The sequence below is a fragment of the Mauremys reevesii genome, linkage group 1, assembly GCF_016161935.1.
Source record: "Mauremys reevesii isolate NIE-2019 linkage group 1, ASM1616193v1, whole genome shotgun sequence".
In the NCBI taxonomy this organism is placed as follows: domain Eukaryota; kingdom Metazoa; phylum Chordata; order Testudines; family Geoemydidae; genus Mauremys; species Mauremys reevesii.
The window spans coordinates 19,634,245-19,651,496 of NC_052623.1; the positions used below are offsets into that span (position 1 = coordinate 19,634,245).

A 17,252-nucleotide genomic window follows, 5' to 3' on the forward strand; every position below is an offset into this window, starting at 1 on the left:
TGGCTCTCAAACTTTTTTACTGGTGACCCTTTTCACATAGCAAGTCTCTGAGTGTGACCCCCCCTTATAAATTAAAAATACTCTTTTATATATTTAACACCATTATAAATGCTGGAGGCAAAGCGGGGTCTGGGGTGGAGGTTGACAGATCGTGACCCCCCATGTAATAACCTCGTGACCCCCTGAGGGGTCCCGACCCCCAGTTTGAGAACCCCTGCTGTAAGGCATGTTTTCTAATCCTTTAATCGTTCTTGTGGCTCTTCCCTGAATCATCTCCAGTTTATCAACATCTTTCTTCAATTGTGAGCATCAGAAATGAACACAGAATTCCAGCCATGGTCGCACCACTGCCATATACAGAGGTAAAGTAACCTCTGGAATTGTCCATGAGATTCCCTTGTTTATGCATCTGAAGATTGCATTAGCGCTTTTGGCCACAACATCACACTAGGAGCTCATGTTGCTCTGATTATCCACCATGACCCCCAAATCTTTTTCAGAGTCATTTCTTCCCAGGATATGTTCCCCCATCCTATAAGAATGGCCTATATTCTTTGTTCCTAGATGCATATTTATATTTAGTCAGATTAAAACATATTCTTTGCTTGTGCCCTGTTTATCAAGCAATCCAAATTGCTCTGAATCAGTGATGTGTCTTCTTCATTATTTATCACTCTTCCAATTTTTGTCATCTGCAAACTTTATCAGTGATGATTTTATGTTTTCTTCCAGGTCATTGATAAAAATGTTAAATAGTGTAGGACCCCACTGGAAACACACCCGCTTGATTATGATTCCTCATTTATAATTACATTTAAAGACCATCAGTTAGCCAGTTTTTAATCCATTTAATGTGTGCCATGCTCATTTTATATCATTCTAGTTTTTAATCAATATCTTTTATGGCACCAAGTCAAATGCCTTACAGAAATCTATGTATATTACAGTAACACTATTACCTTTATCAACCAAACTTGCAATCTCTTCAAAAAAGAATATCACATTGGTTTGACAAGATCTATTTTCCATAAACGCATTGATTTGCCTTAATTACATTACTCTCCTTTAATTCTTTATTAATCAAGTCCCATATCAGCCACTCCATTATCTTGCCTGGGATCGGGTTCTATTGTATCTGGAGCCCAAAATTCAGGGAGGTTCATATCACCAGGTCTGATTTGGGTCCATCTCTAATAAATACCAGCTTTTTAAGGGAAACCCTGCCCCAGCGGGGTCCCACAGGGATTGGTTCTTTGCCCTATGCTACAGTATTTAACATTTTTATCAATAAGCTGGAAGAAAACATAAAACCATCACTGATAAAAGTTTGCACGTGACACAAAACCCTGGGAGAGAGGTAAATAATGAAGAGGATGGGTCACTGATTCAGAATGATCTGGATCACTTGGTAAACTGGGCACAAGCAAACAACTTTTGTTTTAATATGGCTAACTGTAAATGTTTATGTAACCCACACACCTCCTGGGTGTGGTGTTCTGTCACATCCAGTGGCACCGAGACCACTTAATGAGAGAGATAAAATGAGTCTGCTCTGCAGCCTGAGCTAACAGCCAATTGGCTTTTAGCACATGTGGTAGAGGCTCATGCACTAAGCTTTAGAGGTCCTCAGGTTGATCCTGCCTGCTGACAACTGGGGTCTGTTACCGTTACATTAACATGTAGGTCACACTTACAGGGTGGGGGACTCTATCCCGGTGAGCAATGACTCTGAAAAAAGATTTGGGGGTCGTGGAGGATAATCAGCTGAACATGAGCTCCCACTGTGATGCTGTAGCCAAAAGAGTTAATGGGATCCTGGGATGCAGAAACCGGGGAATCTCGAGTAGGGAGGTTATTTTATCCCTATACTTGGCACTGGTGTGACCACTGCTTGAATCCTAGTTCTGGTGCCCACAGTTCAAGAAGGGTCCTGATAGATGGGAGAGGGTTCAGAGAAGAGCCACAAGAATGATTAAAGGAGTAGAAAACATGTTTTATAGTAATAGGCTCAGAGAGCTCAATCTATTTAGCTTAAAGAGAAGGTTAAAGGGTGACTTGATCCCAGACTATAAGTATCTACATGGGGAACAAATGTTTAGTAATGAGCTCTTCTATCTAGCAGGGAAAGGTATAACACGATCCAAAGGCTGGAAGCTGAAGCTGGACAAATTCAGACAGAAAATAAGGGGTACATTTTTAACAGTGAGAGCAATTTACCATTGGAACAATTTACCAAGAGTCATGGTGGATTCTCCATCACTGACAATTTTTAAATCAAGATTGGATGTTTTTCTAGAAGATCATAAGAACAGTCATACTGGGTCAGAACAAAGGTCCATCTAGCCCAGTATCCTGTCTTCCGACAGTGGCCAATGCCAGGTGCCCCAAAGGGAATGAACAGAACAGGTAATCATCAAGTGATCCATCTCTTGTTGTCCAGGTCTGCTCTGGGAGTTATTTTGGGGAAGTTCTATGGCCTGTGCTATACAGGAGGTCAGACTAGATGATCACAATGGTCTCTTCTGGGCTTGGAATCTACAGAAAAGGACACGCCACAAACCCTCCAGTCCCTTCTTCCCCCTTGGAAGGGTTGAACTAGAGCCACAGGCTTCTCCAGCCATTAGGTAGGGCAGTAGCCACACCCCAGTGCCACTGCCAATCTGCAGCCTGAAGGGAAGGATTTATCCCCCCCATTGGGTGGAAATCTCTGCTCCACAGCCCAGTTTATGGAGCTGGGTGCTGGGGACAATTGATTTGGCCCTTCCTGGATACTAATCATTGTTATTTTTATAAATAAATAAGTGGCAAGTCTTTCCCACTCCCCAAATGGTGTTTTTCCCCTTCAGGAGGCCTTGCAGTGCAGCCCCAGTAGAATCATCAGCTAAACACATTTTCTGCTGCTTCACACATCTGCCAGAGGGGCCATTTGCACCGGTTTCTTCCCCTGCAGTGGTGCGAGCTAAAGCTTAGGATCAATTGTGCATTTTGCTTGAAACTAAACATGGCTCATTAACTAATCATGTTGGCATGGAGAAGCCTGGAGATAACAAATGCAGCCTGGATCCCAGTCAAATGGAAACAGGAAACAATATCATACCGTAGAGGAATTCTCCTGACACCCTGGCTCTTTTCCCCCTCCCCATTTGCTTCACCATGCAGAGCAAGCGCTCAAAAATTATTGCTCTACTCTGGTGAGTCTGTGTCATGTCTTTAGATCAGACTGAAATACAACCTTCTGGCAGGCTGCAATAGGCAGCGGGGGCTGTGCACGGCCAATGATTCTGTAGAACAGACTGAGATCTTAAAATGAAACACTGAGAGTCCCGGAATGTAAAAGCAGAACAGAAAAGCAGCTCCTTCAGGAGAGGAGGGAGAAACGTCATGATCAAAAGGAAATAAGCTTGCAGTGCAGAGATAAATTGGTTTCTCCCTGATGATTTTAAGTAAAGCTGGGGTCTCCTTCAGGTGGATGGGACATCATATAGGTGTATGACATAGGTGCTATATAGGGAAGCACAGCTGGGAAGATACCTGCCTCCAGGTTTTGGTTATGGTCTAACCCAGCGGTTCTCAAACTGTGGGTCGGGACCCTAAAGTGGGTTGTGACCTCATTTTAATGGGGTCGCCAGGGCTGGCATTAGCTTGGCTGGGGCCCGTGGCCGAAGCTGAAGCCCGAGCCCCACCACTTGAGGCTCAGGCTTCTGCTTCAGCCTTGGGTGGCAGGGCTCAGGTTACAGGCCTGCTGCCCTGGGATGAAGCTCTTGGGCTCTGAGGGGTTCCCCCCCCCCGCCGCCCCTCAGGGTGATGGGGCTCAGGCTTTAGCTCTGGCCTCCCTGCGGGGGTGGCAGGGCTTGGGCTGGCTCATGCTTTGTTCCCCCCTCCTGGGGTCGTGTAGAAATTTTTATTGTCAGAACAGGGTCACGGTGCAATGAAGTTTAAGAACCCCTGGACTAATATTTTAGATGACAGCTTCCTAACTCAGAAAGTGTTGCAGCCAACACAGGGGGATTCTTTATTAGACCTTGTCCTAACGGATAAAGACAAACTGACCACAGAACTAAAAATTAATGGTAGCTTAGGCACAAGTGATTGTGACTTTCTAATGTGCAAGCAGAATAAAGTCCAGACCGGTAATACATATACTTGGTGCTTTAATAGGGCCAATTTCACAAAACTGAAAAGAATTCTGAGCTAGAACATCTGGGAGGAAGAATTTCAGCAGAAAAATGTGAATGATAATTGGGAATCATTTAAGAACATCTTACTTGATGCCCCAAAAGCCACAATTGAGAAAGAAGGCAGTGCTGGTTAAAAACCTGACCTGGTTTAGAAGGGAAGTAAAGGCAGCTATAAAAATAATATATTACAAATGGAGGAAAGGGGAAGCTGATAGTAATGAATAAATCAGAAGCTAGGAATCATAGAACATTGATAAGGGAAGCAAAGAGACACCATGAGAAATCTATGGCCAACAGTGTTAAGGACAATAAGAAGGAATTTTTAAAATGTGTTAGGAACAAAATGAATGCTGACCATGGTATTGGTTCATTACTAGATGGAAAAGGTAGAATTATCAATAACAATGCAGAAAAGGCCAAAGTGTTCAATAAATATTTCTGTTCTCTATTTGGGGGAAAAACAAGTGATATAGCCTCATCATATGATGATGGTAACACTCTTTCCATTTCACTAGTATCTGTGGAGGATGTTAAACAGAAGCTATTAAAGTTAAACATTTTTAAATCAGCAAGTCCAGATAACTTGCATCCAAGCATTTTAAAAGAGCTGGCTGAGGAGATCACTGGATTGTTAATGTTGATTTTCAATAAGTCTTGGAGCGCTGTGGAAGTTTCATAAGATTGGAAGAAAGCTAACGTTGTGCCAATTTTTAAAAGGGTAAAATGTGATGAACTAGGTAATTATAGGCCTGTCAGCCCCAGTGATATGAATCTCCCTGAACTTTGGGCTCCAGATACAATAGAACCTGGAGCCACGCTACCCTTGGATTTACTAATTCAGAACCCAGCTGGGTCAGCTAAACCAGAACAAAACCCAAACTACCCCCTGCTTTTGCCCATCTATATTGTCGGCTATAAAGGAAAATCTGATCTGAAAATGCAAATGATGATACTGCTTTATTGAAAGATGGAGGCTGGAATTTCAAGTTAAAGCAATGGATTTTGTTTCCAACCTCTGCCCACAGACTGCTGACATGGAAACAATATGCAGGGCAGACACATTTATATCATTAAGTGTGCTGAGTGAAAGCTGCTGGCTTGCTTGCTGTGCTGTGTATCAGGTTAATGTCAGCAAGCCATCTCTGCCTGCCTGCTTTCTGACTCACTTGAAGCCAAAGTGAGAAGTTTATTGTACTGCCACTTAAGAGAGCTACTCACGAAAAAAAAATCTGCCTATTTGTTTATGCATTTTAGTCATGTTGTTTACTTGATTTCTGTAAGCAGGAACTGACTGATTCTTTGTGGGATTCTTACTAGAAACAGAAAGCTATTTTGAGCACACTCTCTGGCATGAGCCAGAACTCATGGCACATACGTTTGTTCACAGAGCACATGTGGATGCACAAAATGGCTTCTGGCTTTCACAGTGCGCACCCATAAATGGTTACAAAATATTAGTGGTGGGAGAACCTCCAAGGATTCTGCGTTTAGGTGCAGCTCAGATAAGCATGCATTCCCCAGTACGCTCCTGCAACTTTGTGCCATACCAGGGACATAAAGCAGGAAATAACCTGGGTTAATGGCTTCTTTGCCACATGAGGGCACCTTTTATCCAAAGTGTACAAGTGAATCTTGTCCAATCTCTACCCAAAGCTTATTATTTATTTGTATTGCGGGAGTGCCTAGGAGCCCCAGCCATGGACCGGGCCCCCATTGTGCTAGGCGCTGTACAAACACAGAACAAACTGATGGTCTCTGTCCCCAAGGAGCTTGCAATCTAAGTATAAGACAAGAGACAACAGTTAGTTACAGACAGGCTGAAAGGAGAGTACAAGGAAACAGTGAGACAGTATGAGTCAGCATGATAGGCTTAGCAGAAACTAGCTGAACTTCTTAAGTCTGCATCCCAACCCTCTGCCCGAGCTCCTCCCAAACCCCTCATCCCCCACCCCACCCCAGAGCCCTCACCCCCAGAGCCCTCACCCCCCCTACCCCCGCATCCCAACCCTCTGCCCGAGCTCCTTCCAAACCCCTCATCCCCCACCCCATCCCAGAGCCCTCACCCCCAGAGCCCTCACCCCTATCCCGCATCCCAACCCTCTGCCCGCGCTCCTCCCAAACCCCTCATCCCCCCCCCCAACCCAGAGCCCGCACCCCCAGAGCCCTCATCCCCTACCCCGCATCCCCACCCTCTGCCTGAGCTCCTCCCAACCCCCTCATCCCCGCCCCACCCCGCTCCACCCACAGCCCTCAACCCCAGACAAAGCCCTCACCCCTACCCCGCATCCCAACCCTCTGCCCAAGCTCCTCCCAAACCCCTCATCCCCGCCCCATCCCAGAGCCCTCACCCCCTACCCCCGCATCCCAACCCTCTGCCTGAGCTCCTTCCAAACCCCTCATCCCCACCCCAGCCCAGAGCCCTCACCCCCAGACAGAGCCCTCACCCCTCCTCCCCCTGCATCCCAACCCTCTGCCCCAGTCCTGAGTCCCCTTTTACACTGTGAACCCCTCATCCCGGCCCCACCCTGCAGCCCTCACCCCCACATCCCAACCCTCTGCCCTAACCTGACCCTCCTCCCACACTCCAAACCCCTCGGCCCCACCTCATTCATTTTGTGTAATAATAATCAACAATGGATACATTAATACATTTACCCAGAAAAAAAAAGAAGAAAAGGGTAATTCATCAAGTGACGGCCTGAGTTTGAAACCCAGCTTGCAAACTGGAACGATTTGTATAGTGGGGGTGCTGAGAGTCATTGAACCAAACTGTAAACCCTGTGTATGATGGAAACCACTTCAAGCCAGGGGGTTTATTATTGAAGCCAGGGGGTGTGGGAGCACCACCTAGTTCCAGTACCTGTGCTGGCCCATGTCAGCTGACTCAGCCTCGTGGGACTTGGGCTATGGGTCTGTTTAATTCCGGTGTAGATCTTTGGGCTCGGGCTGGAGCCTGGGCTGTGGTAGGTTCAGGCTGCCAATGAGTTAGTTAAATGGAGACAGTGTGAACTGGGAGCCCTGTGAACCCATAGGCCCTGTGGAACTGGGTGCAGCACCCTTTGTGTAAACTCCTAACAGGAATAAAGCTGTACCCCTGTTGCTTACCTTTAACAATGTGACTGTCCTAGACCCCAATCCTGTGAGCTGCTCAGAGCTCTCAATTCCCATTGACTTCACCACACTTGAGAATCACGGCCTTATTTGGGGGAACTCCTGAACACAAGGTGCTAAACCTCAGGTCTAAGATGTTGTTGGTCACCTAGTGATTTGGCACATGGACAATATGAACACAATGAGAACACCCTCAAAATGCTTGCACTAGTCGGGGGGCCGCCAAAAGGGGAACCCATTCCTGATATGGTGTCCTCAAAACAGAGGAGGAAGAATCAGCTCCATATCCTCAACTCAGGCCTGTCGCTGCTCTGTTAGAATCATAGATTTTAGGGTCAGAAAGGACCATGATGACCATCTGTTCATCATTAGTGGAGGACAACAGTAGCAAGCAAGGAGGATCCAGAAGGCAGGATTGGCTAGCGGTTAGAGTACTGAAGTAGGACTCAGGTTTGGGGTCTGTTCCCAACTCTGCTACAGACTTCCCTCTGGGTAAGGCACTTAGTTCCTCTGTTCTGTCCATACAGTGGCCATAATAATACTCCCTTATCTCACATAGAGGCTCTGAAGATCATCTCACCAATATTAATGAGTTTTTTAGATGCCGCAATAGCAGGGAGACCATATCAGATTCTCTCTAATCCTGGTGGAGACAACAAATATTTCACCTACTATCTTTTATACATAAACATGTAAGGTTAATGCTTAAGCTGAGCCTGCATTTTCCCAGCCAGCTGATCCCTGTTGGGAGGGATATAATGTACAGGCATTCCCCACAGCAGAAGGATTAATACTCAGTGACAGATATCTCTGCCCAGTGTCAAATTCTTAGGAATGTATGTCTTCGTAAAGAGACTGGCATCCGTCAAGGGGAATAGAGATGGAAGGAGTTGGCCAGGTGTCTGGCAGAATGAAGGACACTGCTCCATTGATGGGGAGATGATAGACACAGGGTCTTATTACAAAGGGAATCCTTTCACAGTGCTACTTCAGGGACACAGACCCGTGTGAGGTTTGAATAACGTTCTGGAGCTCCTCCCATGCACAAAAAAAACCCTGAGTTATTTTTCAGTTGCCTGTTGTATTCATTTTTTTTCTTTAAAGATTTGTTGCCCAATCCTGCTCCCATTGAAGCCAAGGGCAAAATTCCCATTTTATTCAATGGAGCAGGATTAAGCCCTTAATCCATGGCTCCATATCACTAAAGACTTGACTTGCTTGTGCTATGTGACTTTAGGATGATTTACGCTCTGGAAGAGAAGGTCACTCACCTTGTGCAGTAAGTGAGGATCTTCAAGATATGCATCCCTGTGGGTGCTCCACTTCAGCTGTGGTGCATCCTGGTGCCATCGATTGGAGATTTTCAGTAGCTGTGTCTGGTTGAGGTGTACAAGTGCAGTAGCAGTCTTGTGGCACCACTGGTCCCTCATCTAGCACGCGCTCACCCTGACCCCATCAGTTCCTTCTCTAATCTCTACCATGGAGTGTTCGGCTCGTACTCCAAAGTAGACGGGAGGAGGGTGGGTAGTGAAGCACCCACAGGGTCATACATCTCGAAGAACCTCAGTTACTGCACAAGGTGAGTAATCTTCTCTTCTCCTTGGAGTGCTGTCCCTGTGAGGGCTCCACTTCAGGTGAATGTAGAGCAGTACTCTCATGAGGATGGAAGGGACTTCGGAGTTGAGTTCATTGCTGAGGCTAGTACAGTGAGGCCTAGTCTTGTGCCTGAGTTTGAACCGAGAGTAATTGAATAGTGATTCGTGAATGCATGTTCAGTGGTCCAGGTGGCTGCCCTGCAGAAGTCTAGGATGGGCACATTGGGTAGGAATGCTATGGAGGTAGATAAAGCTCTTGTTGGGTGAGTTCTGATGCCCGGCGCGGCTTCAGTGTTGTGTAGTGAACAGCACCTCTGGATACAGCTGGATATCCATTTAGATAATCTTTGCATAGATATGGCAGAACCCTTTGATCATTCTGTTGTTGACACAAAAAGTCAAGATGATTTTCGGAAGGGATTCATTTTGACTAGATAAAATGCTAAGGCTCAGCGCACATCCAGTGTGCAGGACTGTTTCTTGAGCATTAGTGTGTGGTTTTGGATGAAATGTAGGTAAGTGAATCAGTTGGTTGAGTTGGAACAAAGATAATATTTTGGGCATAAACTTAGGATGTGTTCTAAGTGTCACTTTGTCCTTGCAGAATATTGTGTATGGGGGGTGAGCCATGAGAGCCCCTATCTTGCTGACTCTTTGTGCTGATGTAATGGCGACCAGAAATGCCATTTTCATAGATTAGTGAAGTAATGAGCATGAGGCTAAGGGTTTGAATGGGGCTCTGGCTAGACTTTTGAGTACCAGATGTAAGTCCCATGCTGGCATGGGTTTGCAGATGTCTGGGTACATGTTCTGTATGACTGTTAGAAATCGCTTAGTAATTGGATGAGCGAATATTGAAGTCCCGTCTACCTGTTGATGGAAGGCCGTGATGGCAGCAAGATGAACTTCTAAGCAAGCACATAGCAAGGTCTGAGTTCTTTAGGGCTAATAAATATTCCAGGATTAGTGGAAGTGGTGCCTGGCTTGCAGATATTTGTTTGTTCTGGCACCATAGAAAGACTCTTTTCCATTTTTGGAGGTATGCAGTATGCGTGTTGTGTTTCCTGCTGTTTAATAACACTTGTTTTACTTGTTCTGAGCAGGTTAGTCCATCGTGGTGGAGCCATGAAGGAACCATGCCTTCAGGTAAAGTTTCTCCAGGTCTGGATGGAAGACTTGGCCGTCGTCCTGAGAGAGAAGATTCCATAGGCGAGGGAAAGTGAACGATGTGCAGATCACCATGCATGTCAGATAAGGGAACCATGTCTGTCTGGGCCATGTCAGTACTATGAGTATTATTTTGGTCCTGTTGGTTCGTATTTTGTATATTACTCTGGACATTAGAGGTATTGGTGAGAATGCATATAGAAGAGGAGCATTCTATTTGATGAGAAACATATCCCCTAGGGATCCTAGTCCTGTTTGTGAGCAAAATTTTGGACATTTCTTGTTTACTGATGTCGTGAATAGGTCTATGTGTGGGGATCCTCACCTGGGAAATATGTGTTATGTTATTTTGATGTTCAATTCTCATTCATGCTCTTGGAAAAACTGTCTGCTTAATGTGTCCACCATCATGTTCGGTCAACCTGGGAGGTATGCTGCTGTAATGGTGATGTTGTGTTTTATGCACCAGTTCCATAGTTTTAAGGTCTTTGTGCATAAGGAGTGGGAATGTGCTCCACCCTTTGGTTTATATAGAACATCGTTTCCCAAACTGTGTTCCGCGGAACACTGGTGTTCCGCACGATGTGAATAGGTGTTCTGTGAAAGATTCTTGCACTTGATTTTTGTACTACTTTATACGCGTTTTCCAGTTAGAAATTGTTAGTTCAAATTATTTTAAATGTATATTTTTGCTTTGTTTTATAAAATAAAAGATATTTGAGCATAAATAACGCAATTTTTTACTTGAAAACCAAACGACTACAAAATAATATTATAAGTGTTCTGTAATAGGCTAAAAAGTGTACTGTGGCGAAAAAAGTTTGGGAAACGCTGATATAGAACATATACACAATGTTGTCTGTCACTCTCTCTCACTAGAGGCAGGGGAGTGACAAGATGACTCGCAGTCCTGGGCACCCTGAAAAAGCATCTCGCTGTCTAACTAGGGCATTGCCCAGTCTGGTTTTAAATGTGCCAAGCAATGAGGCTTCCAGAACTTCCTGTGGAAGATTATTCCATAGGCGAGTGTATCTCACTGCAAATTGCATCAGCTCCCAAGAGGCAAATGTCATTATTGTGTCGTTCAAAGCTCTCACTGATCATTAATGAAAATATGACAGGACCTTGCACCAGTTTCTGGAGATCCCCTCCAGAGACCTCACCAAATTCTATACATTACTGCTTATCATGGCTGGCTGGATGTGATAGGAGCCCCGTCGCTGCACAGACCAGAGAAACCACTGGAGAAAATACTCTAGGGAACAATAACAAGTAAAGGGGGGCTTATGTGGCTGACCTAACTCTGATTCAGTCAATGGAAAGACTCCCTCTGACTTGAATAGGAGCTGGATCAGGCCCAAAGAGACCTATTATTAAACACTATTATACATTTGTTAGCAACAATAACATACTTGACAATGTACAACAGCCCCTACCCAAAGAATTTATAACCTAAAGGCTATTGATAGACAAGATGAGACACACTGCGAGGCCCAGAGGCGGTATTATCTTACAATTATTTTAACCTATCCTTTCTCTCTCTTCCTCACTGATGTGATATTGGGACGGAGAGGGCATTGACTGTTATGTCCCCATGTTTCTGGAAGCTTAGCCATCAGGAGGGATTTGAATGAGGTGGGACAGCCCAGTGCACTGGGAATAAGAGATCATTGTATTCATGGAAGAAGGCATGAAGATCAGGAATGGGAAAAGTGCCCATCGGGCTCTGTGTGTGTAGGTCTAAGGGAGGATGGTGAGGTTGTCCGTGGCAAGGGTGGAGGTGGAGAGGACTTGGGGAGGAAAAATAATAATCTCAGTTCTGGCCATGTTGAGCTTGAGTTGGCAGTGGGCCATCCAGGATGATGTGTCAGAGAGGCAGCCAGGTGTGCAGGGCTGGATCTGGGTGTGGAGAGGTAGATTTGTGAGTTATCTGTAGGGATGGTAGGTGAATCCATGTGAATGGATAAGGTCACCTAAGGATAGGGTACATTGGAGGAATGGGTGGAGGAACTGCTTGGAGCAAAAACCTAAAATAACTAAGGTATGTACCTCTTGATATTTTGCTTATGAGTTGTTTGTTTAATATTTGTCTGTCTGGTCTATTTAAATTAAAATCTCTTTGGGTCAGTGATTTTTTTTTCTTATATGTCTACACAACGCCTAGCACATAGGTCACAATATGGCACTACCATGATGATGATGATGAAGGTGTAGAGAGAGATGATGGTCAGCTCTTTGGGACAGGAAATGTCTTCTTTCTGTTTGTACAGCACCCAGCACAATGAGATCTTGATTTGGGCCTCTGAGAATATTATTTATTATTATTAGTGCCCAGCGACTAGTGGGTTCAGCCACTTTTAGAGATTGAGGCCAGATCCTCAGCTGGTATGAACCAGCGTGGATCCATTGATTTAAATGGAGTTATGCCAATTTCCACCAGCTGAGGACATGAACTGGTTGGGTTTATAATCACAGTTACTGCAGCGCTGTGGATGTTGGGGGTGTGAATCACATGTCCCTGTATGCCTGAAAGGCATGCCTTTGAACTGCACCCAGGAAATGATTGGCTACAAGGGGCCCGCAGCATTAAAAAACTAATCTATAGAAAAACTTTATTTCTGTCCTGAGGTAAAAGAAAGAGGCTGGTGATTTAGGGCCTGATCCATCTCCCAGTGATGTCTAGGGTAAAACTTACACTGACTGCAATGGGAACTGAATTGAGCCTTTAAGTCTGCAACTGGCAAATATCATCCAAATCACTGAATCTTTCTGAAAAGCTCCCCTTTCCCTTGTTTTTCCCTTCCATGCACTCAGGAGAACAGCAGCCTATAGCCAAGTGCTTTTGAAACCGGCTCCTCTTTCATACACTCACTAAACTATGTAACATTTATACAATCCAGCCGGCTCTGTCCCATAACTCCAGGCAATTCTGAAAGAAAGGGAGATAGCATCAGTATCACAAACCCAGTCTCACATCATCTGCTTTCATGCTCCAACTATCTTAGTGTTTATAGATCACATATCCCAACCACTTCAGTTCAGCTTGCAACTAGTTTTCAAGTCTGCAGGCTACAGGGGAAAGATATAATGGGCCATTCAGCTAGAATAAGGAAAAATTAAAAAAAAAATCTTTACATACACAACCCTGTATTTGTTTTACTGTCCTGATCCTTCTATATTTCTCATCTGCCATTTGGGGTTTATCTGAGCTATTTTTAAACATCACTAATTGGCAGTTTACCTTTAATTCTTCACCATTTTAAAACCCACAGTCAAAATGTCAAGTGACCGAAAATGTTGTCTGGAAATTTGTTGGGCATGTTTTCTAAGGTGGCTTTCAGTGCTATATTATTGGGGGGGGGGAATTCTTTGCATTCACTAGCCTATAGTAATTAAAAAACCCTGCCATACAAGATACATCACCTTTAACCCAAGGATTTCGAGACACTTTAATAAATGCACCTTAACCCACCCAGCCTCTGACAGATGTTATTATCTAGGTAGAAATGATTATGTCTGTTTTGCCATTGGGTAGGTAGAGACGCAAAGGGCTGGACCAGCACCATGCAATCCAGCCTGAGTAAGGGAGTAGCAGCCTAGTTCCAGGAGTAAGGTAGGGTCTGTATTGTGCCTGAGATTCATGGCTTGGTCCCTGCTTCCCCCTTCTCCAATGCGGAAGGAACCATTCATGGGTGCAGCTTACTAACCCCTTTGTGCCAATTCAGCTGCACTGGTCAGTGCATTTGGAAAGGGCAGAGCCAGTGCTCCACCTACTCCCCACCCACCTTGGACTGGGGGGAATGGTGACTTGGTTACTCTCCCTCCGACATTGCTGCCTGCAATACAAGGTAACAAGGGCATGAAATGGGGCTCCTTATGCCCCATTACTCCCTGCACAAATGAACACTGAGGGTCATGCTCTGTTCTAAAGAGTTGAAGTGACCTGTCCAAGTTCACACCAGTCAGATGTAGGACCAGAAATAGAACCCAGGAGTCCTGGCCCTCAATTCTGAGCTGGAACCCCTAGACCGATGACAACCTTCCCTTTTATTTGCTTCTACATCTTTCTGCTAGTCTCCTTACGCTGTGCTGAACTCTCCACACCTGATCCAAACCCCACTGAGGCCAAGAGAAAGACTCCACTCACACTGCAAGCTTAGGGGGGAAAGATTTACCATTCCTAACATTATCAGCATGATTCAAGGAGCCAAAATGTTCTTCTGCTAAGTAAACTGATTAAAAATACAACAGTTTGCATAGGGATGTCTCATTTCTGCAGCTCTACTAATTTCATAGCAGGCAAGAATATGTAGATGTCTTTACAGGTAACACTTCTTACGTTGTTTGTCAGGACTTTGATCAAGTGCCAGACAGATAACACGCTGTACCCAAAAATGGCTCAGAACTCAATTTATCTTGAATGACAGTTGGGACTTCAGTGTGGTTTGTTTTGAGAACCATTTGCAAAGAGTTTAAGTGGCTGGAATTTTTCACCACACAAATTTCTCCGGCAGAAAGCTTGTTTTTTAGGGTGTTCTTTTATTTTTAATGGAACCCAGCTTTGTCATTTACTTAATGACTAGAGCTAACAGAAATGTGTAGATGTTTTGGGCATTTCCACAGGGTACAGTGTGGGGCCTGTAAACTGCTGCTATTATTTTTAAAAGCACAAATAAAATAAGCACATAGATTTATGTACAACCGACTCTCTGGGGTTTTTCATTTAGTTTAGATCACTTTCTGGAAAAATACATCTTGTAGCTCAAACCAGTAAGAGATTCATATGCTCTGTGCATCAGGCACAGCGTGAGACACACAACACACCCTGAACAGTGCGGTACATAAACTCTTCAGGTCAGGGGCTTTCTTTTTATTTCCAAGGACATGGTTGTTGTTAAACAAATAATTTTAAAAAGCCAGTGAAGTTACACCAGGGATGGATTTGACCCCAGGTCAACATGAATCTACCACAAATGTATAAGGACCAAGAGCAAGGTTCAGCTGGTGTGTGTGTGTGTGTGTGTGTGTACGCGTGTAATAATACAATGAAGAAATGTCACGACAGGTATCGCTGAGTTGTTCAAAGTGGAGCTCTCCTAATCAATACTGACAGGCCACTCCACTAAGAAAGAGAAGGCTGGTTTATGGGACTAGGACTGCAAGGGAAGAAATGGAAAATAAGAAGGACCAAATGTAATAAATATGGTACTGTATGTACTGTAAAAGTGGTAGTTAAAGTATACTAGGTATGACAGGAAGATCTGTACCTTGCCAAGGAATTTTGTCATTTAATCATATTGCAGATAAATGGCTTTTAAACGATTTGGTTTTGAATGTCTAGAATTGAGAATTAATCTGAACAGAACCAAATTTTATAGTAGACACCAGGGCCAGCTTTGTTTTTCAATAGCTTTTCCAGGGACCCCAGCTGCAGACTTCGCAGGATAAACTGAAGACAGAATGGCTTGGAAATTCTGGAAACAGCTCTACAGATCCCTAAGTTGGACACTGTTAAGAAAACAGAGACTGAATTACCTAAAATATTTACAGTGCTTCAATAATAAACTCATGGTTTTTTTAAAAAAAGCTCCCCAATAAAGCGAGGCAAAATTTGTTGTCTAAAACTTTGTTTTGCAAGAAATGAATATTTGGGTCAACCAAAACATTTGTGTCAATTTCACTGAATTGTTTCAATCCAGAAACCCCCCTCCGCCCATCCGAACAAATGAAATGTTTTATTTGGACAGTTTTGAAATGAAGCTTACTGATTTTTCAATTAAAAATGTAGAAATTTCCATATGTTTTATTTTTTAACACTGAAAACAATGAAAGATACTTGGAATATAAATGAAACATTGCATTCAACCCAAAGCAATTTTTATTTTTTGTTACTTTTCAATTCACCTAACATTTTGAAAAAAAATGTGATATTTTTCCCAATTTTTTTGGAATTGCTAGAGAACCAAAAAATCCGTTCTTTGCACAGCTCTCCTCCCCCGTTTCCTGGAAGAAATCATTCTTCTGTAAGAAGTCTGTGTAAGTCAAAGTAGCCAATCCTTCCCCTCGCTCTCCGGGGTGGTGGGACCCCAATGAATCAGGCTTGATTCACTGAGCATGGTTTGGGGTGGTGATTTAGGAACTCCTGGCGGCAGTATACACTCACTGTCTGGAATGGAGCCCAATTTGGTAGGGTCTCCCATGGGTTCCTGCACAGTGGGATTTGGGGGTTGAGGTGACAGGGCTGGTGAGTATTCTGCTATACCAGAGGTTTTGAAACTGGGGGTGGGGGCAGCCCCCGGGGGGCATGGAATGTATTCGAAGGGGGAGGCATGAGAAGCTTTAGGGGAAACAAACTTACTGTGCATATTTTACCCACAGCAGTGAATAACTAGCAACGCTGATTCCTCCAGACACATCAGGTGCTCAGATGGCGCTGCACATTTTGATGGATTTCGGTGAAGCTTGCGTAGCATTATACAAAGTCGTTGCCATCTGCACATGAATCCGTTTGCAGCGAGGCGGCGTGCACATTTAACTGTAAGCATCGACCACCATGGGCACTTTTGCTTTTGCTCTTATGCCCAGGGGTCGTTGGCTCTGTTTGAATCAAGGCCTTATTGTTTTTAATATTTAATGAGAGTTGCGTGTTGATTTCTTTTACCGGTATATGTGCTTCTGCGGCGGGGTGTGTGTGTGCAAACTTTACAGACACAAAGCAGGGAGGCACAATCGCCTAAGTTAGAGACCCACTGTGCTATACTGATCCAACAGCTCATTGCTTGCTGCAGAGTGGAGGCATTGCAATTGTGGGATGGGGGTGCTGTTGAAACTTCAGCACTGCAACAGCACTGCAACCCACTCTGTGGGGACGATTCATTCCATCTGTAATCGCTGCATAACACACCCTGGACCAAGGTTTGTTTCGCAATTCAGATTAGTCAGAGGTGGTGCAAAGGGACGGATTTAGCCCCAATAAAGCTGTGATCGCCCAGGAAGAGACATTGCACTTTCTCTCCTTTTAGGGGTCTGCAGGTTACATTTTTTAATGTGCCTAACAGACTTAGGACTGCAACATAAATCTCACTGATTTCAGAGTGACTTGGGCTCCTAAGTCACTTGGGCAGCTCTGACCATTTTTACACCTGTATTCCTTACCGGAGAGTGAACTGATTATTATTATTTAATACCCAGAGGCCCCAAT

The 17,252-nt window shown here is 44.4% G+C and overlaps 1 long non-coding RNA gene across 1 annotated transcript in view; it reads right to left on the reverse strand.

Annotated features, from left to right (window-relative positions):
* Positions 1 to 14,834: 14,834 nt before the first annotated feature.
* The window catches only part of LOC120397354, a 128,951-nt gene continuing 126,533 nt past the window's right edge, over positions 14,835 to 17,252 (reverse strand). Inside the window, exon 5 of the long non-coding RNA XR_005593745.1 lies at positions 14,835 to 15,559. This is a non-coding gene — a long non-coding RNA (uncharacterized LOC120397354). The remainder of the gene's footprint in view (positions 15,560 to 17,252) is intronic.